This window comes from Bos taurus, chromosome 16 (assembly GCF_002263795.3).
Source record: "Bos taurus isolate L1 Dominette 01449 registration number 42190680 breed Hereford chromosome 16, ARS-UCD2.0, whole genome shotgun sequence".
Classification (NCBI taxonomy): domain Eukaryota; kingdom Metazoa; phylum Chordata; class Mammalia; order Artiodactyla; family Bovidae; genus Bos; species Bos taurus.
Window position 1 is genome coordinate 44303012 of NC_037343.1, and position 22912 is coordinate 44325923.

The window sequence follows — 22912 nt, forward strand, 5'->3', positions numbered from 1 at the left end:
GGCCCAGAGGTGGAGGCGAGCCCGGCAGGTCGGACAGGTGGAGCAAGTCCAGTGGCTTCGGGGCCACAGCTGAGGGTCCCATCCCTGGTCCTCCCTCAGCCCACAAACCAGGTAATCCATCTTTTTATCTTTTCTGCTGGTTTAGTTCACTGTCAACTTCAGGCAACACTTATGCCTTGGGGGAAAAGAAAGCCTTTGAGATTTTCAAGGGAAATCATAAGTTTCTTTGGAGAGTACTTGCCGTGTTCGTATGTAGGAAACTTGGCCTTGGCCTCAGAAAAGCACATCTGATTGTCTGGTCCTTGGTTCTGAAAAGCAGGTTTCTTACGGAGCCTAGATTGTTGTTGTTGCTGTTGTTCAGTCGCTCAGTCATGTCTGACTCTGCAACCCCATGGACTATTCTGTCCATGAGATTTCCCGACCCAGGGATAGAATCCGTGGTGGATTATTTACCTCTGAGCCACCACAGGAGCCCTTAAATCCTCCTTATGGAAAAGGAAAACAGCCCACCTAACCACAACAAAGCCTTCCTTCCACAGGCTCCTCATTCACAGTTACAAAAAAAAATCCACAGGCTCCTCATTCACAGTTACAAAAACAATCTCTCGTTTGTGGACCTTGCCCTCCTGATTTGCCATTCCGCATCCAGGCTCCTTGGGCGTCCCAGGTGGCTCACAGTAAAGAATCCGCCTGCCAATGCAGGATATGTGGGTTCAGTCCTTGGATTGGGAAGATCCCCTAGAGAAGGAAATGGCAACCCACTCCAGTATTCTTGCTTGGGAAATCTCGTGGACAGAGGAGCCTGGCGGGCTATAGTTCATGGGGTCACAAAGAGTTGGACACAGTTACTGACTAAACAACAACAAGTGGATTTGGGCTGAGCTGCCTCACGCCGAGTCTCAGCTCAGAAGCATGAAGGGTGCTGGGCTCCTTCCAAAACTCAAACTTACATTACAGCCCTTGGGCAGAGTTTTATTTTGAAATTGTTTGAAGTTTCACGTCACCCTCTCCTGCTAAGGTGGAGTAGACTTGTGAGAGCCAGTGTCCAGGTTTTCACCCACATTTTATTTAGCCCGGAAGTTGTCCCCTTAGTCTTTGGGGTGGGAGCGGGGAGTGGTTCTGGCTTGAGGGCAGGCAGGGAAAAGCACAGATCTGAAGAACAAAGCCAGGACTCTCAGCCGGAAATGGGGACTGATTTTGTCCTGTCTGGCATCATTAAACTTACACATTGCTTCCTCTCTGCGGTCCATGCCCTCCTCTATCTGCCAACATCCGGGAACATCACCCAGGTGCTCAGAGCAGATGCCACGTTTGTCTCAAATTGCCCTTGCACTTTGCAGGGAGAGGACACAGAAGCTGCTTCTGCTGTTGAACCTTTTGTAACATACACATTTTTTGTTAAGTGGTTTGCCCTTTTTTTTTTTCATTTTTAATTCCAAGGTAATTTGTGGTGTTCAAATTGCTTAGATTATGGGATATATCAGTTAGGATTCCTTCTTCTGTAAGTAGGAGAAAACACTACTCAAAATAACAAATGATCAGAACATTAAAATTTTTATAAAACCTAAGTGCAGAGATAGAGGAGTTTTGTGATGGGTTATGTATCCAGGACTCAACAAGGTCAAGGAGTTAAGACTTTGTCCCTATTTCTGCTCTGCCATCCTCCACATACTGACTTGTCTCCCACCAGCTCACCTCCTGCCTAACTCTTCCTGGGGTCTCTTATTGTAAGTGAGGAAACTTTTCCCAATGCCCCGTCCAGCCCCAGCCAATCAGTGGCAAGGAGGAGGGGGTTACTGTGATGGAGTTCTTGAGGCCCATGTGACCAGGAGAGGAGGGTAGATAAACTGCATCAAATCAGTCTATGAGTAGGTGGAGAGAGGGTGTGAATTTGGGGCCGTATTGCCACATCAAAAATTTATGTTTATTCAGATCTGTGACTGATTTGGGGGCAGTAACTCTTGCTCCTAAAACACATGTATTTTTTTCAATACGCAGTTCTTAATGCAAGAGCAATTTAGGTAATCATGGTATCCACGCTTAGCCTTTCACTTACTAGGAGGCCCTCTTCCTTAAACATCTGGGACAGTGGTTTTTAAGAGTTCGAGCTTTTCTCCTTTTAAAATATATATATATATTTATTTATTTATTTATTTATTTTTGACTGTGCTAGGTCTCCGTGGCTGCTTGGGCTCTTCTATAGCTGTGAGCAGGGGCTATTCTCTCGCTGCGGTATGTGGACTTCTCACTGTGGTAGCTTCTCTCGTTGTGGGGCACAGGCTCTGGGGCACAGGCTCAGTAGTTGTGGTGTGCAGGCCTAGTTGCTCCAAGGCATGTGGAATCTTCCCTGACCAGGGATCAAATCTGTCTCCTGCATTGGCAGGGCGATTCTTAACCACTGGACCACTAGGGAAATCCTTCCTCCCACTTTTGACATCACTTTGAAATGCAAGAGGACACTTATGGTTGGTATGAAATGTCTTGGATTCCTTGCAAAGCTTTGCAGAGGCGCGCATGATGCAAAGCCGTGACTCTTTGAGTACCTTGCTTGTGCCACCAGGCCGGGCTCTTACAAAGCACTTGTTCCTGTGGTTCAGCACTGCTCACAGTTATGATTTTGCACATCTGTGATTTCCTCCCCATATCTCTCTCTCTTACCAGGAGTCTCCCAAGACCTAGGACATCCTCCCCATTGAGTCTTCAGCACCCAGTGAAAGTTAATATGTTATGGGTTCATGAAGGGGACATTCATGCTTTCTGAAAGATGCACTGTGGAATTAGGAAGGTTTCCTGAGTGAATTTCCACATCTCCGTGGATGGAGAACAGGTCTTGCTTTCCCAGGAATGGTGACATTCAAGAGCCTTGTTCTCAGAATCCACTTTTTCTTTAATGCTTAAAATTTAAGTGCCAGGAACTTAAAACGCCCCTGGTGAAGATGACTTCTGGTTTTCTTGTATTCTGGTTCCCTGTATTTTCTTGTATTCCTGGTTCCCTGGGCCGGCAGCTCTAGCTCTATAGCAAGATGTATCGGGCTTGGGGCTCAAAAGGGCCCCTGTAAGAAAAGCAGGGCTTCCCAGGTGGCACTAGTGGCGAAGAACCCGCCTGCCAAGGCAGGAGATGTGGATTTGATCCTGGGGTTGGGAAGACCCCCTGGAGGAGGGGATGGCAACCCACTCCAGTATTCTTGCCTGGAGAATCCCATGGACAGAGGAGAGGAGCCTGGTGGGCTACAGTCCATAGGGGTCACAAAGAGCAGGATACGACTGAAGCGACTTAGCACACACGCAAGGAAAAGAGTAGCATCATCACAGCTCTGAGCGGAACTCCGGGCCTTTTGAACATCTTGTGTTAATGCAGCAGAAGCTGGCCTGGCAAGTGGACCAAAGCGTTTCAGTAGAAAGGAAAGTACATTGAAAAAGTATGTTCACATGGGTCGTGACTTTCCAGTAAAGTCTGATTCCATGAAAGACTGCTAACTTGGTGTGTTTTGTAAATATCATGGAATGCAGTCAGATTTGAGGCACTGACTGATTATTCACGCTAGCCTCCTGTCTCTGATGGGAAAGATTGTTCCTCAGGTCCTGGCCTCCTCTGTCTGGAAGATTGTCCTCTCCATCTGAAAGCCCTGACTGATCAGCTGTGGTGCCTGGGGTGGGGACGGAAGGAGGGGAGTGAGGCAGCCTCCCTAGGTAGACCTCTTCATCAAAGTTGCTGCCTAGATTCAGAAAATGGGGTTCCGCATGGAAATTAGGGGGCGGGGCTGGCTTGGATACCCCCAGCCCCCCATCTTGCTTTTTGGAGCCATCTTTCTTTTGGAGGGTTGCTGCCCTGAGCTGCTTGTAGGGTCTTAGTGCCCCTCCAACGAGGAATCTAACCCAGACCTGAAATCTCTAAGTCCCAACTACAGGACCACCACGGAAGTCATTGAGGCATCTTTTCTTCCAGACTGTTTCTGAGCCTGAGGGTGGGCTGGACCCGGATCTGACAGGCCCCTCGTCTCCATCCTTCCCACACCCTGTGACACCTGCTCTAGACCTGTGCCAGAGATGAAGACATGCCCTGTCCCCGTGAAATGCACAGCCCTCCCACCCTCGGTAATGGCAGAGCCACACTCGGGACTGCAGCCAGAGAGTGCCCACACTGGCCAGGCGTGCCACTGCCCCTTGGTCTGCACGTAGTCATCTTCACAGTGGGAAGCCTGCCTCTGCTTCCAGTTTCCAGGGTCCTCTGCCTGGGCCGGCCTAGGCTGGGGGTCAAGGGAGTGGGAGACTCAGACCCCTCTTGTCCCTGTGCTCACGGGAAGGTATGGTCGCTGCAGGAAGTGCTTTTGGCCCCTTCCCAGACCTGCTGGATCAGAAGCTCCACTGTGGGGCTGGGAATCTGCCCCTTTCCAAGCTCCCAGGCAACTCAGGAAAACCGATGCTTAAACACAGGAAAACTGGTGCTCTAACCTGATGAATGTGTTCTGCCAGGACTTACTTTTGGGGTAAAACTGGACACATTTGGGGCATTTTCCCGCACTAAAAGATAACGCCTGGCTTGCTTTTATTTTACTGTTTTTAAATCTTCATTTCTTTGGCTGCACTGGGTCTTAGTTGTGGCACGCGGGGTCTTTGATCTTCACTGTAGCACGTGGCATCTTTGGTTGTGGCATGTGGGGTCTAATTCCCTGACCAGGGATCAAACCTGGGCCCCCTGCATCGGGAGCAAAGAGTCTTAGCCAGTGGACCACCAGAAGTCCCCTGCCTTGCTTTGTTAGAATACAGACGTGTTCACCTGTTTGGGGGCAGAAGACTGAGGTAAGCAGTCATTCCCTCAGCCCCACTGGACATTTTGTAGCCAAGAAAGGATAAGCCTGTGTGCCCTCCTCCTGCAGCGTGTGTGTAGGACACCCTCCCAGGGGCTTTCTCCTCTCGGGCAGAGAGATTCCTCTGGCTGGGGAGCTGCCTTCCTCTGTACCCCCTTGCCTGGAACACAGGTTTCTGGGACTTCCCTTGCTGGGGTAGAGAACACCCGCTGCTTGTCCCCCCACACGCACCTTGGGTGGTCTGCATCCAAAGCCGTGAGTCACGCGATCTTCAGGCTGCCTCTCTGTGATGGTCAGTTTGAGGCGTCTGCGTGAGCAGGCTGTGGGACCCAGGAACCCAGCCAGACCCTAGGTGCTGCTGTGACGTTTTGCAGGTGGGTCGTCATCCACCATCAGTTGACTCTGAGTGAAGATCATCCAGGAGAGTTGGTGGGCCTCATCTAGTCAGTTGAAGGCCTTAAGAGTCCAGCTGGGACCCAAGAGGAAGAAATTCTGTGGTTGGATGGCAGTGTCTGCTCTGGCCCAGGAGTTTCCAGCTTGCTAGGCTGCCCTGCAGACTTCAGCCTGGCCTAACAGCCCCTGTGAGCACATGAGCCCACTCCTTGACATAAATCTTCATCCGTATCTCCTTTGTCAGAACTCTGATGGATCCACTCTAGACCGTGCCTGGGATCTGGGAGCAGTCACTGCTGCTTTATTTTGTTGCTTGCTTTTTTTTTTTTTTTTTTGGCTGCGCTGGGTCTTTGTTGCAGGACAAGGACTTCTCTTATTGGAGCGTTTGGGCTTAGCTGCCCCCCAAGTCATGTGGGATCTTAGTTCCCTGCCCCCGCGAATCAAACCCACATCCCCTGGGATGCAAGGTGGAGTCTCAACCACTGGGCCACCAGGGAAGTCCCCATGAATTTTAAACTACTGTCATTTTCTAACTTCTCATCCAGGGAAGCGCTGGCTTGTTTTTCCTCCTGATCAGTGTGGGTCGTGGGCCAGCCCTGCTGGGATCTTTGCGATCTCAGCTTTCTCCTCCATCCTCTTTCCTCCCCTCCCCATTTCTTTCTCTGCAGGTTTCAAGCAGAAGCAGGACAGGCCTGCCCTCTGTCATCGGCGGGGCCAGCTGTGAGTGTTTCTTTGGCAGTGTCTTAGCTGGTTGTTGTGAGTAATAATGCAGGAAGCAATCAGCAAGTATACTGCCCTAGAAGTGCTGCACGTTGTGGGCCCAGGAGGGAAGAAAGGGGCAAGACTCTCAAACCATCATGGGATGCTGGGACAGGATGTTGGAGGCTTTGCCCTGCCATGGCAGCTGGTAAGGGCTGCTGGGGAAGCAAGCTCTTGGGCCCCTGGAGCTGCCTGCTTATAACTGTTGCGGGGAAAAGGTGCACAGGCTGGGCCATGGATGGTTCCTGGCTGGGAGGAATTTGCACATAGGAATGATAATTGCCAATGTTTATGGAGCACTTACTATGTATGAAGCCCTGCATCCTAGGGCTTAGGTATTATCTCAGGAGCAAGAATCTGTTGTTACCCTGCCTTTCAGAGAAGAAACAGAAGTACCAAGAGCAAAAGTAACACAGGATGGGACTTCCCTGGTGGTACAGTGGTTAGGGCTCTGTGATTCCACTGCAGGGGGCACAGGTTTAATCCCTGGCTGGGCAACTAAGATCCCACAAGCCACATAGTGTAGCTGAAAGCAACAATAATAATAAATTTTAAAAGTAACAAAGGATGCAGTTGATAGAAATGGGAGCCAAGCAATCTGGCTCTGAACTCTGTACTCCTAACTGCAGGCTCGTGTCCTTAGAGATGAGCCTGGGATGGTGTCACTGACCTGTGGGGACCCCCTTTGCCGAGTGATTTGAATGTGAACACCCTCTACTCTCTCTCTCTCCCTGCATGAAGCAAATTTCAAATGCAACCATATGCTTTGGAGAAGGTACCTGTGTGGGCATTAGGAGATGTGTCTGCCTTGGGGAGAGTTTTTCTTTTCATCTGAAGCCAGGCCCAGGAAGTTGATGGGAGGAGAAGCTGGTGGTGTTTTCTGCGCTAGTGGCTGATAAGAAGGGTTGCTCCAAGGGAGCTCAGCTGAGATGAGAGTGTGGTTCTCTGGGTCCCACCAGTTCCACCTACCGATGCCAGCTTTGGGTCCAGCGAGCTGTGAGGCCTGCCAGATTACCATGGCAACAGGAACTGGATCCAAGCCACCAAAGGATGGAGAGCCAAGACAGCAGTGGCTTTTCCAAGTCTTGGATCACCAGGCACACCCCATGGCCTCCAGCAAGCCTGGGATAACCCAACAGCAATACAGGCCCTGTGTGTCCCCAGAGCCTGCCAAACCAGCTTGGGGTCCTTGCCTTCCTGCCGTTGGTATCTACTTGCTGACACTGAGTGGTGAGTTCCCCAGTTCACTGTCCCGCTGATTTTCCCCATTGTTCTCCAATATAGTGCTTATAGGTATTCACCTGAATCCCAGAGGCAAAGCCATGTGCCAGTGGCTGACTCCTCTGACCCCAGTGACTAAAGTAAGACAAGCTTCCAGGGTCTATGAAGCAATGGGTACTGTTGATGCAGTCTGAGGACAGCACCTACTGTGACCGGCCCTCCTGCAACCTCTGCGTGTCATCTGCTGCTCCCCTTCCAGCCACTGCCCAGGGCCCCTCCCCTGCTCATGCCCACCCAACTGGACCCCATCTTTTAGCTCCGTCTTGTCTTTGTGCTTCTAAACTCTGGAAGGGAGAGGAGACTATTTCCATTCTGACCACTTTGTAAGAGTCAGAAGAGCCTTAGGGTTTTCTGGGATTTGAAATTGAACCTTGGCCTTGACTCACTCTGCCTGATAGCCCCTCCTCCAGGCTAAGCCAGTCCCCTTTTTCTGATTGCTGGAAAGCCAAGCAGGCAGCCAGATCTGTTCCCGTGGGAATGGTCCGGTCCTCCTCTGCTCAGCGGGCTGGCTTCAGAGAGGATCCCTTTGTCATGCACACTGCACTGGCCATGCCTGTGGCCGCCTGGCCGCAGTTCCTCTCTGCTCCCCAGAGCCTGTGTGGGCTGCAGCAGGGTCACTGCGTGCCTGGGATGCTGGCTGCAGTGACAGAGCCAGCCCAGAGCCCTCACGGGAGTTCTGACCGAGACAGCATTTGGGATCGATTATAAGCCAAAGTCTTTACATTTTTTCCCCCAGTTTTAGGCTGAAGTAAAGAATGCCTCTGCCTTCTCCAACCACCAACTGATTTGGGGGCTTGAACTTCTCAAATAAAGGGACCAGACTCCTCTGTCCATGGAATTCTCCAGGCAAGAGTACTGGAGTGGGTTGCATTCCCTTCTCCAGGGGATCTTCCCGACCTAAGGATCGAACCAAGGTCTCCTGCGTTGCAGATGGATTCTTTACCGTGTGAGCCACCAAGGAAGCCCAAAGGGACCACAGGTTTGGATTATGATTTAACTAGACTGTTAATTTGAGTTCAGGTAAAATCATTTGCAAAGTAGCCTTTTCCTGTCTAGCTTTGCTTTTAGTTATGCCGGCAAGGAGCATCCTTGGTGGCCCAATGGTAATGAATCCGCAGAAAGTATAGGATACCTGGGTTTGATCCCTGGGTCGGGAAGATCCCCTGGAGAAGGGAATCAGGCAACCTACTCCAGTATTCTTGCCTGAAGAATTCCACGGACAGGGGAGCTTGGCGGGCTACAGTCCATGGGTTCACAAAGAGTCAGTCGGACACGACTTAGCGACTAAAACATGCACAGTTATGTCAGCACAGAAACATGATCTGTTTCTCACATAGAGGTCACTTATCTGTGACCTGTCTCAGATAGAGGTCACCTGTAGACATCCCTGGATGATCATTCAGGAAACAAAGATCAGGTTGTCTCTGGTTCCGTTTGGGTCTCGGATAAAACTGATATCTTCATGGCAGTTGAATTTACTCCTGCAGTCTTTAGAACGGATGGATAGAATATTTCTGTCATCTTTATATCTGATGGTGACAGAAGACATGTACTTGGATATTCATCTAGCTCTTTATCTCCTCTCCTGTGGAGACGTGAGGGGGTGGTGTTGGCTTCACAGGAGTGAGTTTAAAATAGACTGGTAAAGAGGGCTACTTCCCTGTCTCTGTCTGTCTCTCTCACCCATACTAACATACCTGCATGCACGCACACACACATGCACGCATGCATATTGGCCTTGAATTTGGGGAGTTCAGGGTCCTTAAGTTGAGCATGTCCGGCCCTGGGGCAGAGTGCACTTCTTCTTTGGGAATGAATGGGCAAATCCTAGTTTATAGCTGGTGGGTTGGAGAGAGGGACCAAGAACTTCATGACTGGACTTAAGTTTGGAGGCAGGTAGAGTTAAATGCAAGTTTTATGTTTTTTGGGGAAAGTATCTGTTCTTCTTGACTGAGGCAAAGTAGAGGTTAAAACATATATTTGGTTAAAATGTATAGGCAGGTATTTCTCTGGTGGTCCAGTGGCTAAGACTCCGTGCTTCTAAGGCTGGAGGTGCAGGTTTGATCATGGTCAGGGAACTCGGATCCCGCATGACATGACGTGAGGCCAAAAAAACAAAAAACCAAAAAAATCACTTAAAAAAAAAATATATATATATGTCAGCCTGTATATTTAATAAGCTCTGTGGATCAGTGATATCCATTTCCTAGTTTCAGTATTGTCCTACAGTTACTGAGAGAAACTGACTCAAAAGTACATAGGATGTCTCTGTATTTTTTTTTTTTTTTTTGGCAATATTCTGTAAATCTATGGTTATTTCAAAATAAAAAGTTACAACATATATTTGACTAAATGCTGTGTGGTGTCCTCGATTGGATCCTGGAATAGAAGAAAGACATGAGTACAGAAACTGGTGAAACCCTAGAAAGATCTTTTAACATTTACCAATGTTAATTTCTAAGTTTTGATAATGGTTGTGTAAAATGTTAACATTTAGAGGAAACTGAGTGAAGGGTATGAGGGAATTCTCTTTGCAACTTTTCAGTAAATCTAAAATTATTCCAAAATTTAAAGTTTATTGAAAACAAAAACGTGTGTATGTATATATATATATGTATGCATGCACACATATGTATTACATTTATATTTAAACACATCCACAAAACCAGTGCCCTTAAAAATACACTTTCTTTAGGTGAAGCATCAGATGGTGCCTCTGAGGTGAGGCAATAATTAAGGGTCCTTTCAACAAATGAACTGCAAGGTCATTTTGTTCCCTAATTTGTCTGTATGACCACAGGGACCCTACACAGCTCTTAAAACCCAATAGGAACCTGAATTGTCCCCTCTCTGAATCATATGTTAGGGAAAGTTCATTGTAGTACAATCTCATTTTCCAGATCAGAAACTGAGGCCCAGATAAGAACTGATGTAATTATGTTGAGATTTCCTGGAATATTTAAAACTGAATTTCTTACTTTTTCTGTCTGACCAGCCTGCACTTGGACATGTACAAAATAATCTATAAACTGTAGCCTTTATACATTTAAGGGAGGGGGGCAGGTGGGAGGGAAATAATCTTTGCCACTCTTTTCTGGGGCTCTCTCCCCCCAGGATCAGTGGTTAAAATTGGTGGGTGTGGTGAGCAGTCTGGTCAAAATGAAAGCTTTAATTCAGCACCTAGTCCATGCCCTACACCAGACAGGGTGCTAGTAGGGATGCCTAAGGACTAGGGGGGATTGGGGGAGTTTTGCTCCCCAGAGGCCTTTTCTAGCAGCAGCTGCTGGATCCTTGGGAAAACCTCTCACCCCACTAGATGCAGTCAGGGGCTCCCCTGATCAGTGTGAGTCGTGAGCTCAGGGTGCAGATGAGATGCACTTGCAGTTTGCTGGTCCCAGTACACACAAAGGGGGATGCTGCGACTCTGGCCCCCTGGATCCCCCAGCTCCCTGGTCCCATCCTGCCTAAGTGCCTGCCATCCTAGGAGCTGCCTTGTTTTCATTAGACATGAGTTCGCCAGAGCCCCATTTATTGTTTGAAACACACAAATAAATGATATGCCTACACAGAGGAAGGAGGGGTTCCCTCACTCTTCATCTCCTGCATGTCTCTCTGGACATTACCTGGAGCCACTATGGACAAATCCATCCTTTGCTGGAACTGGAATTGCCAAAGTAAACAGCCAAATACATAGGCCCTTGGACTCTTTAACTAAGAGGTGCCCTGTGCCCCTTTGGTGTTTCTGTAGTAATTGTTCAGGCTGGTACCTCCTCACTCCATCCCCAGGATCCCGAGGCATCATTCCAGAACAGAGCATCAGGCCTTAGTCTAATTTCCATAATGCACAGATATCACAGATTATCCTGTCTCTAAATGACAAACTTTAAGGATTGTCTTTTTCCATTTGAAGTCACTGCTAAAACATGGAATCCAGATAGGAGAGAAGAGATGAAACTATTAACTTTTAATATAGAAGCCATCTCCCCCAGGTCATGGTCTGGAAGCTTCCACGAGGCTCAGATCTGAAGGGGCAGGTGGCTGATTCTTGGTGCTGGTGACAAGTCAGTGACTCCTGGTGAGGTTGCAGTGCCCTGGACACTGGCCTCGCTCCTCCCTTTGCTGTTCCCTAAGAGCCAAGGCGGCTTCAGGGGATGCAGTCTGTGCAGGCATCACAGGACCCTGTGCTTAGCAGGACCTGCCCCTGGGCTGTCACCAATGGAACTTGGTAACGACTTTGGAACAAGGACCTGCAATTTCACTGTGCACCTGGCCCATGAATTGTGTAGCCACTTTTGTCTAACACCTGCCATAAGCCTTCAGGCTGGAGGTCATGAGGACTCTGTTGTCCCAGGTCAAACTCATGACCCGGTTTGGGATCAGGACTTGGTGACCACTTCCTGAGACAGCCTGGCACAGAGCAGGTGCTGCAGCAAAAGATGGTGACCGACCCACCCAGAGAGTCGGGGCGAGGGAGACTGGATGGAACCAGAATTCTCCTTCTGGCTGAACCCAGGGCCTCTCAGGGGACACACACAAATACAGAACCTGGGTCCGATGCTTGGGGCTGCCTCTGACAGTCATAAGAAACTGGTTCATCAGAACTCAGGAATGTTTCTTGTTTTGTGACTTGTTTCTGCTCGGGGGTTGTGTTACTCTGCTAGGGCTGCACTAACAAAGAACCACAGAAAATCTGTCTTCTCACAGTTGCAGAGGCTGGAAGTCCAAGATCAAGGTGTCGGCAGGGCTGGTCCCATCTGAGGCCTGTCTCCTTGGTTCATGGATGGCCCTCCTCTCCCTGTGTTTTCACATGATCTGTGCCTGTCTGTGACCACACCTCCCCTTTTTATGAGAATGCCCGTCATACTGGATTACAACCCACCCTGATGACCTCTAACCTGATTACCTCATTAAAGAAACTATATCCAGGGACTTACCTGGTGGTGCAGTGGGGTCCCAAGTTCAGTCCCTAGTTAGGAAACTAGATCCCACATGTCACAACTAAGATCGAAGATGCTGGTGCCACAGCTAAGACCCAGTGCAGTCACAGATAAATAGGGGGGGTGGGGAACCCGGTCTCCAAATTCAGTCACATTCTGAAATCCTGAGGGTCAGGACTTCAACTATGGGTTTGCAGAGTGGGGGCGGGGTGGTGGTGACACAGTTCAGCTCATCACTGAGATTTTACTGAACACTTCACAGTCAAGTTTTAATAGCTTAGCAGTATCTTTCCAGTCTAGAAATGATGGACTTGGGGGCCTGTTCTCTGTCCATACGAAGTGGCAGCGAAAGACCCAGGAGCCAAGAGAAGGTAGCTGCCGGAGATTGCTCAAGGGTGTGAGGTGTGGTCACTTAGTACTGGCTCTCAGATAGATGCAGAAGAGCGACCATACAAAGGGCAGGGACCAGCTGTGCCGGAGTCCTGTGGGGCCTGAGCGAGAGGGGTGATGGGAGCCACAGGACTTGGGTCAGAGATGGGAGAAGGCCCGCAAGCTCGGGCTGGGGGCTGGGGGGCAGAGCCGGCATCCCAGAGGCGGGGCCAAGTTTGTGAAAGTGGTTCCCAAAGGGCGGCCTGGGAGCTTCCTAAGCCCTAAGACACTGACTCCCCCATCTTGGGTGGGACCTGGGTATCTACACACTTAGAAAGTTCCCCAGGTAGGATGTAGGTGAAACAAGATTGGTCATGAGGTGATAATTGTTGAAGTTGACTCATGGCATCCGGGGGGTTCGCATATACTTTTGTACATTTTGAAATTTTCCGTTATAGAAAGTTTTATTTTAAGAGAGAGTGGATGGGGGAGAGAAAGAGAAGGGCGTGGGGGAGCGGAGAATGAGAACAGGAAAAAAGTTGCCAGGAGGTTCCGTTAACCAGCCCTGATTAGGACAAAGATGGAGGGAGGAAGCCCTGTATCTGCCCCTGGGCTTCCTCTGACACGGAGGAAGCAGCGCCTCCTGGTGGCGAGAGGTGCCCTCACAGCCGGGTCAGGACGTGGAGTCTGGGTGTGAATCTGGATCCAGTACCCGTGTGTCCCAGGGATGAAGGCAGAGAGGGAATGGAGACAAGCCCTGGGAGCAGCCTTTTGACTGTGGTTATATCGTGACCCCTTTGCTCATCTACCAGTGCCTATAGACCCAAAGATGGAAAAAATACATGGATTATATAGCAAATATAGTGTAACATGGGCTTCCCTGGTAGCTCAGCTGGTAAGGAATCCGCCTGCAATGCAGGAGACCCGGTTCAATTCCTGGGTCAGGAAGTTGCCCTGGAGAAGGGATAGGTTACCCACGCCAGTATTCTTGGGCTTCCCAGGTGGCTCAGATGATGAAGAATCCGCCTGCAATGCGGGAGACCTGGTTCGATCCTGGGTTGAGAAGATCCCCTGGAGGAGGGCATGGCAACCCACTCCAGTATTCTTGCCTGGAGAATCCTCATGGGCAGGGGAGCCTGGCGGGCTACAGTCTATAGGGTCGCAAAGAGACACGACTGAGCGACTAAACACAGCACATGCTGTAACATAATTATCAAAATAGTTGATAAAACCAAATTTGTTAGAGTAATACATGTGCCCCTGGGCTTCCCTTGTGGCTGAGACAGTAAAGAATCTGCCTGAAATGTAGGAGACCCGGGTTTGATCCCTGGGTCTGGAAGATCCCCTAGAGAAGGGAATGGTTACCCACACCGGTATTCTTGCCTGGAGAACTCCATGGACAGAGGGTCCTGAAAGGCTACAGCCCATGGGGTCCCAAAAGGTTGGATATGACTGAGTGACTAATACACAAACATATGTGCCTCTATTAGCACATTAAATATGATCCAGCAGCAGCTGGCCAAGTAATGACCATAATTTAAAAGCAGTGATGAGCATGAGTGGTATTTTGAGAAACCTGCAACATGATAGGACATCTGTGATTTCTGTTGTTGGCGCTGCTCAAACAAACAAAACACCGAACTCCTGGGCCTTGTCTTCCACGGTGGTAAGGAAAGGATTTGCTCGATTCCTGTGGGAAGTTGATGAAAACAGACTTACCTGGTCCCCTTCCAGGTTACTGCCCACAGGTAAGATCCTTGTCCCTTGCCAAGGGGCCACTGTGTGTCCCTTGCGACTCCAGCAACTGTCATCTGGCTGCTCCGTTTGTCCCACAGACATTGACTGAGGACCTGTTGTGTGACAGACACCACGCACAAGGCCAGCCAGGTCCCTCTTTATCGAGTGTGTGTTCTGTGGAGAAACAGGTGTTGAACAAGACATAGCATAGCTTGTACATGCTCCACATTTAGGTCCCATGTTCCTATTGAGTATATGTGTAATATATTTCCTGTCTAATTGAGATTTAATGCGTATGGATAATTTTCTTTTAATCCCATTTGTTTTAAAGCTGTTTTCAATCAGTTTAGCCCATAGTCCTCTTTTATAGAGCCAAATAAAACCCCTGGAAGACTGTGAAGGGCTTCTGGGAAGGAGACATGCTCATAGCTTTTATTTCTTCCCCAAGCCCACATTAAGAGTCACTGCTTATTCACAGCAGCATTATTCACAGTAGCCAAGAGGCAGAAACAACCCAGGTGTTCATCAACAAGTGAATGGATAAGCATCATTCATCCAATGGGATACTACTTGGCATAAAAGGAAATAAAGTGCCATTACGTGATACAACATGAGTAAACCTTGAAGACATTATAGTAAATGAAAGAAACATATAGAAATAACCACATGTTGTCTGAGCCCATTGATGTGAAAGGTCCAGAAATGGGAACTCCTTAGAGACAGAAAGTAGATATTGCCAGGGCTGGAGGGAAGAGACAATGCGGAGTTATTGCTTAAGGGGTACAAAGTTTCTGTTTTGGGTGATGAAAAAGTTTTGGAAATAGTGGTGATGGTTACAGAGTCCTATGAAGGTCATCAATGCCACTGAATCACATACTTCAACATAGTGAAAATGATAATTTTTATGACATATCAAAAAAATTTTAATTTTGCCACAATAAAACAATCACAGCTGAAAGACATCTTTCTGGTTCCACTGACTCATCCTCCCACTTCTAGTTTGTAGTGCCCAGGGCTCCCTCTGCAGATGTTGGTCTCATGGCTTAAACACCGTCTTTATGCTGACTGCCTCCAGATTTCTGTTTCCAAGTAGGACCTTCCCCAAGTAGGACTGCTTGGCTTGTCCAGTAGGAATCAAAGGCATCCAGAACTGAGCTCCTTCTGTTGCCTCCCCATACCTGCCCCTCTAGGCAAGAGCAACTCTGCCCTTTCATCTTGGAACTCTAGAATCTTCCTTGACTCCTCATTTGCTCACACTCACACCCGACCCCTCCACATATCCTATCATCTCTGCATCTGAAACTACGCATCCTTGATTTCTGCCTCCATCACCCCTCACCTCAATGACACAGTAGCCCCTAAGCCAGGCTTTACTCTGTACATGGAGTTCAGAGCACCCCACTGCTCAGCTCTCCAATTGCTCCTCCTGTTCTTAGTCTAGACTTAGTCTTTCCCAGCATCAGGATCTTTTCCAATGAGTTGCTTCTTTTCATCAGGTGGCCAAAGTATTGGAGCTTCAGCATCAGTCCTTCCAGGGAATATTCAAGGTTGATTTCCTTTATGATTGAGTGGTTTGATCTCCTTGCAGTCCAAGAGACTCTCAGAGTCTTCTCCAGCATCAATTTGGTGGCTTATAAAACAGCCAGTTATTATCTCATAGACCTTTCAGGTCAGAAGTCTGTCATGGTTCAACTGGGTATTCCATTCAGGGTCCCACAGTCCAGCGTTAATGGCTGTATTCTCAGCTTGTTCAAGGATTGGCTGAGTTCAGGTCTCTTTCATCCCTAGTAGCATTTCACAGGCCCTCTCATAAGAGAAGACTCTTGAGAGTCCCTTGGACAGCAAGGAGATTCAACCAGTCAATCCTAAAGGATATCAACCCTGAATATGCATTGGAAGGACTGATGCTTAAGCTCCAATACTTTGGCCACCTGATGGGAAGAGCTGACTCATTGGAAAAGACTGTGATGCTGGGGAAAGATTGAAGGCAGGAGAAGGGGGTGACAGAGAATGAGATAGTTGAATGGCATCATCCACTCAATGGATATGAGTTTGAGCAAGCACTGGGAGATAGTGAAGGACAGAGCCTGGCGTGCTGCAGTCCATGGGGTCACAAAGAGTTGGACACGACTGAGTGACTGAACAACAACTCACACCATCACTGCTGGCAGCTGGGTCCTCACGCCAAATCTCCCTCTGATGGAATCTCCCTCACTCTTCAATGCTCTCTGACTTCCTCCTCTACTCCTGGCCAAAGAAAACTTTCTGCCTGTAAAGGGTTCAGGCCAACCTGGATCATCTTTGTATCTTAAGGGGCCACCTGACTTAGCTCGGGCGGCTATAACAAGATGCTGCAGACTGAGTGGCTTAAACAGTAGACATTTGTTTTTCAGGGTTCTAGAGGCTGGGAGTCCAAGATCAAGCTGCCGACAGATTCGGTTCCTGGGGAAAACCTGCTTGGCTTGTAGACAGCTGCTTTCTTGCTATATCCTCACACAGCGGACAGAGGAAGCTCTGGTGTTTCTTCCTCTTCTTCCAGAGACACCAGTCCCATCATAGGGGCTCCATCCTCACGTTACATCTAAAACTAATTACCTCCCAAAGGCCCCGCCTTCTAATATCACAGTCAGGGTTAGGGTTTCAGTATATTAATTTGGTGAGGCGTGGAAGTGCGAGGGAGTGTAAACACTCAGATCATAACAAACCTTTAATTCCATCTTCAAAATCCCCTCAGAGGAATACCTAGATTGGTGTTTGATGAGATGACCAGGGCTCAGGAATCAAGCGGGAGCATTTTTAGAATTCTGCCCACCAACATGGCAGCAGGACTAGAACCTGGGTCTTCCACTAGGAGAGAGAGACCTCACTCCTGGTGCCAGCAATGTACTTTCAGCCACTCCCACCTGCAAAGTGAGTCCCCAGGCAGAGGTATAAAGGAAAGTGGGCTTTCCCTTTAGTGATTTATCTATTTTTTTAAGGTGTTTTTTTTTTTGTAGACCATTTTAAAAGTCTTAACTGAATTTATTACACTATTGTTTCTGCTTTATGTTCTGGCTTTTTGACTGCAAGGCATGTGGGATCTTAGCTTCCCGACCAGGGATTGAACCTGCAGCCCCTGCAATGGAAGGCGAAGTCTTAACCACTGGGCCGCCAGGGAAGTGCCCCCACTATTCTTTAATTTGGCCCAGGCAGCTGGGAACCACAGTAGTGGTCACCCTAGGAGCTGGTGCAGTATAAGAGCTTGGCAGAGGCAGGGTCTTCAGGGCTTCCACAGGCAGGAGGGCCTGGTGCACGGCAAGCTGGCAGCAACAGCTTTTAGACTTTGGGATAAGGAGAGGAAGGTTCAAGGTAATGGGGACGGAGGGGTGAGGGTTTAAACACATCTTCCTGAGCCCTGAGGGTCTCTCTGGTAGGAAAATACACCCACCAGCCATGCTCCTTGAAGAAGAGGCCCCTGACTGTGAGACAAGCTGGGACCTAGGAGACTTCGCTGCAGTGTTTGCACCTGGACAAACTTTTCCTCCAACAACAAAATACAAAGAAACTATAAGGGACTAAAAATAACTATGCATCCAGTTATAAACAAGAAGATATAAAAACTCAACTGCCAAGTCTGAAGAGCCAGGGAGCAAAAGCAGGCTGGTGTACTGTACATGCCCCCTGCATGTAACACCACCAAAGGGGTGGGCAAACCACCTAAGCCACCCCTTTGGCCTCCGTCGCCCCATATAAGGAACACACCTTCCCCTCACCCCATATAAGGAACCCTCCCTTCACCCCATATAAGGAATCAGCTTGCCTCTTCTGTACCCCGCACAGAGAGCGAGCAAGCAAGGGAAACTGTTGCTTGTTATCCATCCCTCCTGCTACACCAGACACTCCAATAAAGTTTTGCCTGAATTTCTTGTCTGGCCTCTTAACAACTTCTATTGATCAAGGAGGCCAAGAACCCTGGTCAGTTACAACTGCACAACTGTGGCTGGTCAGCTTGCCCTGGTTTTCCATCTGTGTGGCTCAGTGGTCACGTGAGCATGTCAGGGTTTGCACTACCTCCTTTGAGGATGCCGGGAGGGGGGGAGTAGGGAGAGGAACCCACGTGAACCAGGTTCCTCTTCCACAACTGTTGCTTACCATGGTACCTACATAGAAAAGGGCAAAATGAGCCATATTCACCTTCAAAGAGGGAAATGAGAATGCTAGCCAGCCCATATTTCTACCAACAGCATGAAGAAAAGTCCCTCTTCTGTTCTAGTGTTAAAAATCAAATACATAGATTACTGCTTAGGTTGGAGTTGAGCTCAGAAAATCATTTAGGTTTCCTTCATTTGAGAGACTTCAGATTGCCATCCCCTTTGCGGTTGACAGGGGAGAAGAACCTTGTGCCATTTCTGGGGTGGGAGGACAAGGGAGAAGCAAACCCAAGCCAATATGTTCCTGGGCTGCTGGCCATGGCTGTGGGGCCTTTTGGGGTCTGGGCCCCTAGTTCTGCAGCCAGACAACTGCAGGGCAAGGAGGGCTGTCATGATGTGCCAGGACCTTTAGACATGACCCCTTTGGACATGGGCGCAGCAGACAACTGCCAGCTGGCTTGGCGGAGATGCTAGAGAGATGACGCAGGGTCAAATGAAGATTCCATCTGGATTTTTACCAATTCTTCTAAGGAGGGAGAGGGAGGGGGAGGACTGAGAGGACAGGCCTCTTAAAACATGGCTGATGGGACCCTGCATTCCATGTGGGTAGGAGCTGTCAGCAGAAGCTTGGAGCCAGGAGTTTCTCTGGGTTTGCTGTCTGGGTCACACCTCCTTGGAGGACCACCATTTCCTGGGATGGAGATGGGAGAAGCAGAACCCAGCACCTGTGTTGAGAGGCAAGGTGTCCAGAGTCCTTGGCTCCTTTTCGCAGAGACCACATTAGGCAGCTTAAGATCACCCAGCAACTTGGGAGTCATGATTCCCACACTTCTGCTTAGTCCCCGGACCCATCTGGGCAATATCAGTGCCATCAGACTGGAAAATTGGCCTCAAGCTTAAATCTAAGTGATTTGAAGCTATTTCATTACATGTCTTTCCCATTTTTTTACCCCTGTAATGAGAAGTATGAATGTTGTTTGAATGTTTTCCAGTGCAGAGAATGCCAAGGGTTCTCTTGCTCAAAACTGCATGTAAAATAACCAACCGCTATACTTACCTGAAGGGCTTCCCAGGTGGCGCAGCGGTAAAGAATCTGCCTGCAATACAGGAGACACAGGAGACCTGGGTTCCATCTGGCCTGGGAAGATCCCGTGGAGAAGGGGATGGCAACCCACTCCAGTCTTCTTGCCTGGAAAATCCATGGACAGAGGAACCTGGCAAGCTATAGTCCATGGCGTTGCAAAGACTTGGACAGACTGAGCACATGCTTACCTGGCTGGAGAAATACCATGATCTCAAAAATGGTTTTCCCAGGACAAGGTTTATCCATTGCACTTCAGATGTGCTGACCCCTGCAATTTCCCCAAATGAAGGAAACTTTACTGCAAATTGTGGTAGTGGGGGAGGGGCACTTGTGCTTTTCCCTAAAAACATGAAGTATAATAAAAGCCTGGGGAGGTGGGTGAAGGGTTTTCATGTCAATAAATGGGGAAAGGTCTAGTCGATTTGATCTGTGACAGAGATGCTCGCCAGAAGATGTCTTCTGTCCTCCCTTGTCCTTCAAAGACCTTCTGAAGGATTAAATGACTATGATCCGGGGAGAGTCCATTCCGGGCTCTTGCGTGGCCATGTGCCAAAGCCAAGGCTGGTTGCACAATCCAAGCTTAGAACTATTCACACCAGTAAAAAGCCGAGCAGCTTCATTGACAGCCTGGGGTTGTTCATGATCTTGGGCCCTCTCAGAAGGAGGTCAAGGCCTTCCTAAGTGACTCAGAAGGAAAGCAGCTGCTCTTTGACCTCTGCAGAGCAAAGTTCATGAATATGCTGTTCCAGCTGCTGAGAATTGTTCTTAGTAAACTTTTCTCCTGATTAAAAAAAGAATGTATGCTTATTCCAGCATTGCTTATCCAACAATCCAACATGTCCCAAAACAGTAGATGGGATAGATATTTTATTTATACGATGGAATACTGTATGGCAGGCAATGAAATTGAAAAAATTGCGGCTTCACTGAGAACATAGATGAATCTCACAAAAATAAATTCAGCAAAAAAACAAGAGACAAAATGACACAAGTGAACTTATTTACAAAACAGAAATAGACTCACAGACACAGAAAACAAACTTATGGTTACCAAAGGGGATCGGGGTGGGAGGGGTAAGATAGGTATTTGGGATTAAAATATATACACTCCTATATATAAAAGAATCACGATGGTGTGATCACTCACCTAGAGCCAGGCATCCTGGAATGTGAAGTCAAGTGGGCCTTAGAAAGCATCACTACGAACAAAGCTAGTGGAGGTGATGGAATTCCAGTTGAGCTATTTCAAATCCTGAAAGATGATGCTGTGAAAGTGCTACACTCAATATGCCAGCAAATTTGGAAAACTCAGCAGTGGCCACAGGACTGGAAAAGGTCAGTTTTCATTCCAATCCCAAAGAAAGGCAATGCCAAAGAATGCTCAAACTACCGCACAATTACACCCATCTCACACGCTAGTAAAGTAATGCTCAAAATTCTCCAAGCCAGGCTTCAACAACACATGAACCGCGAACTTCCAGATGGTCAAGCTGGTTTTAGAAAAGGCAGAGGAACCAGAGATCACATTGGCAACATCTGCTGAATCATGGAAAAAGCAAGAGAGTTCCAGAAAAACATCTATTTCTGCTTTATTGACTATGCCAAAGCCTTTGACTATGTGGATCACAATCAACTGGAAAATTCTTCAAGAGATGGGAATACCAGACCACCTGCCCTGCCTCTTAAGAAACCTATATGCAGGTCAGGAAGCAACAGTTAGAACTGGACATGGAACAACAGACTGGTTCCAAAGAGGAAAAGGAGTACGTCAAGGCTGTATATTGTTACCCTACTTATTTAACTCATATGCAGAGTACATCATGAGAAACGCTGGGCTGGAAGAAGCACAAGCTGGAATCAAGATTGCTGGCAGAAATATAAAAAACCTCAGCTATGCAGATGACACCACCCTTATGGCAGAAAGTGAAGAGGAACTAAAAAGCCTCTTGATGAAGGTGAAAGAGGAGAGTGAAAAAGTTGGCTTAAAGCTCAACATTCAGTAAACTACGATCATAGCATCTGGTCCCATCACTTCATGGGAAATGGATGGGGAAACAGTGGAAACAGTGGCTGACTTTATTTGGGGGGGCTCCAAAATCACTGCAGATGGTGATTGCAGCCATGAAATTAAAAGACGCTTACTCCTTGGAAGGAAAGTTATGACTAACCTAGATAGCATATTCAAAAGCAGAGACATTACTTTGCCAATAAAGGTCCGTCTAGTCAAGGCTATGGTTTTTCCAGTGGTCATGTATGGATGTGAGAGTTGGACTGTGAAGAAAGCTGAGCACCAAAGAATTGATGCTTTTGAACTGTGGTATTGGAGAAGACTCTTGAGAGTCCCTTGGACTGCAAGGAGATCCAACCAGTCCATCCTGAAGGAGATCAGTCCTGGGTGTTCATTGGAAGGACTGATGCTGAAGCTGAAACTCCAGTACTTTGGTCACCTCATGCGAAGAGTTGACTCATTGGAAAACCCTGATGCTGGGAGGGATTGGGGGCAGGAGAAGGGGACGACAGAGGATGAGATGGCTGGATGGCATCACTGACTCGATGGACATGAGTTTGAGTGAACTCTGGGAGTTGGTGATGGACAGGGAGGCCTGGCGTGCTGTGATTCATGGGGTCACAAAGAGTTGGACACAAGTGAGCGATTGAACTGAACTGAACTGATATATAAAATAGATAACTAACAAGGACCTACTGTATAGCACAGAAAGTGAAAGTGAAAGTCATAGTCGCTCAGGCATGTCCGACTCTGCGACCTCATGGACTGTAGCCCACCAGGCTCCTCTGTCCGTGGGATTTTCCAGGCAAGAATATTGGAGTGGGTTGCCCTTCCCTTCTCCAGGGGATCTTCCTGACCCAGGGATCAAACCTGAGTCTCCTGTACTGCAGGCAGATTCTTTACCATCTGAGCCTATTCTCGATATCTTAACAATAAACTGTAGTGGAAGAGAATGTAAATAAAGAATATATATGTGTATGTGAATCACTTTGCAGTACACCTTAAACTAACACAACATTGTAAATCAACTCTATTTCAATTAAAATTTTAAAAACACGTTAAAAAATAGAAGATACAAAAAGGATCATAGGGTGTGATTACACTTATATAAAGTTCAGGGAGGTCCCTGAAGGTTCAACACTTTCACTGCTGAGGGCCTGTGTTCAACCCCTGGACAGAGAACTGAGAATCCACAAGCCACATGGTGTGGCCAAAAAAAAAAAATTAGATGACAGGCAAACTATACTACTATGTTTAGGGACGTATACGTGAACAGTTTTTAAAAAGCAAGAAAATGACCAAGGAGGAAGAAATAGGCCTGGGAGCTTTCTGGTGTGCTGATAATGTATTTCTTGGTGGGTATTTGCTTTGTAATTATTTATCAGATTGTATATCTGTGTTGTAAC

At 48.0% G+C, this 22912-nt stretch overlaps 1 protein-coding gene, 1 long non-coding RNA gene and 2 other non-coding genes across 6 annotated transcripts in view; 3 read left to right on the plus strand and 1 right to left on the minus strand.

Moving 5' to 3' along the window:
• Nucleotides 1-22912, plus strand: part of GPR157 (G protein-coupled receptor 157) — a 68053-nt gene that overhangs the window by 15886 nt on the left and 29255 nt on the right. The gene's annotated exons all lie outside the window — the stretch shown is intronic.
• MIR34A (microRNA mir-34a) lies at nucleotides 5914-6020 on the plus strand. Its single transcript, NR_030786.1, has one exon. It is a non-coding gene; the product is annotated as a microRNA mir-34a (primary transcript).
• LOC101905940 (uncharacterized) overlaps nucleotides 12993-22912 on the minus strand; it is a 43249-nt gene continuing 33329 nt past the window's right edge. For 2 of the 3 annotated variants that reach the window (XR_009490855.1, XR_237788.5), the window contains 2 exons: nucleotides 14267-14458; nucleotides 12993-13698 (listed from right to left, as the gene is read on the minus strand). This is a non-coding gene — a long non-coding RNA (uncharacterized lncRNA). Of the gene's footprint in view, nucleotides 13699-14266; nucleotides 14459-19471; nucleotides 19604-22912 lie in introns of all 3 variants that reach the window. The other variant, XR_009490854.1, reaches the window with a different exon arrangement.
• Nucleotides 19679-19841, plus strand: LOC112441908 (U1 spliceosomal RNA). Its single transcript, XR_003029870.1, has one exon. It is a non-coding gene; the product is annotated as a U1 spliceosomal RNA (small nuclear RNA).